Here is a 1,784-nt window from a genome sequence, read left to right as displayed (position 1 = left end):
AATTGATAAAATCAGCCAAAATTCTGGATTTTAGCAGGAAAATACAATAAGATCTTGCTCTCGAAATTTCGGAAAAAATGTCGGGGACGATGGCGCTCGGAGTGCACACGGTCCTCGCAACTTTTTTCCAAATTTTCAGGGATGAAAGATATTGTGATTTTATTGCGGAATCCAAAGTTACAGCTGATTTGGAGATGTTTTGATCAGTGAAATTGTCGAACAAAGGTTGAATCAAGAGGGTTTCAAAAATTAGGGTTTTAACACTTAACCACTTAATTTTCAAAATTAAAGCACAGATATGAATTGATAATTTGTAATAGAAGGGCAGATCTGAAACAAACATTAACAATTAAGCATTTCACAAGTTCAATTTTCAAAAAGAAAATTTAGGGTTTTTATGCAATTAACCTCTAAAATTTTGCAAAAGATCAAACATGGAAATGTAATCAATTTTCAGATCTAAGCATGAAAAATCAGAAAGGATGTTCACGTCAGGTTCACCAAAATGTAAAGCGAAAAATCGCAATCGAACCCTAGTTGCTCTCCCCTCTTCCAACTCTGAGGAGAGAGAAGGGAGGTTCGCTAGGGTTGATGGTTTTCACTTAAGGGAGAGACTTTACATTAAAAAGAGGGGTTGAAACCCACAAGATCCAATCCCACGTAATGCAAGATTGGATGCTAAATGAGTCTCAAGGGTTAAGAAAGCAAGGCTACCCTCTTTTGTAAAGAATGTTGATAGGAAGATTGTGCTAGGAATGCATAGAAAGTGACAAAGATTCACTTATAAATTGAGATAGGGATATAGGATGAAGCTGCGGACCTGGAATTAGCAGTAAAATGTCGATACGGTGTTGTCCTGCAAATTTGAGCAAAAGTTGTCGGGACGATGGCGCCCGGTGCCACGGTCCTCCGAAAAATCCGCGAAACGAAGGGGGATCTGTTCGTCTCTGCACAAGGATTCCAGATCTTCAATTTCAGCCGCGTACCTGCAACCTACACACAGAAAAGCAGAGACGATTGGGGGGTTAGGGATTAGGGGTTTGCCTTTAGGTCAAACCCTGATTTTGGAATTAACCAAGAAATGAGCAATTGCTGTAAATGTAAATGTCTGTAATGTAAAACAAGTACTAATACCTTGTTCTAAGGATGTTTGTATCCTTATGTGCAAAGGTTTAGATGTTGTTGTTTGTTGTATGTTGTATGTAGCATGTAGTAGTATGTTGTATGTGATCTCCTCTTCAATGGTTGAATCCTTGACTTGAATGCAACACTTAGCCTTGAATGGAGACTTGGAATGAGTGCTTGAATGCTTGAATGCTTGAATGCTTGAATGTTTGAATCTTGCTTTCGCCTTTTTTCCATCTATCCAAATGAGAGAGGAAAATGTCATTTATATACTTGTCAATTAGGGCTGATAGACTGATTTTCCCGACCTCCCGGGACAACAGGGTGCAAGGAGGTTCAGGCCAGGGTGCTTGAAAAATGCAGTTTTTAGTGTCGTGAGCAAGTTTTGGGGTCTCCTTTCAGGTTGCGTGTTGCGTCGCCATCATGAAGACTGAAATGCAGTCGAAATTGCAAGTGTCACAATTTTAGGACGCTACATATATAACAAAAATCTTGTAGGCCTTTGTGTCGGTATACTTCTTTTCTTCTGTGCTGGTGCCGGTGTCTTGAGTGTTGGTGTTGAGTGTGATCTGCTGATGCCGGTATAATGTCTTTGCCAGTGCCATAGGATTGCAAGGTTGCCATCAATGACAAAAACTTCAATCACATACAATGTCTCA

The sequence above is a fragment of the Cryptomeria japonica genome, chromosome 4 (assembly GCF_030272615.1).
Source record: "Cryptomeria japonica chromosome 4, Sugi_1.0, whole genome shotgun sequence".
Taxonomy (NCBI): domain Eukaryota; kingdom Viridiplantae; phylum Streptophyta; class Pinopsida; order Cupressales; family Cupressaceae; genus Cryptomeria; species Cryptomeria japonica.
The sequence above is the reverse complement of the archived record's forward strand: the minus strand, read 5'-3'. Positions refer to the sequence as shown.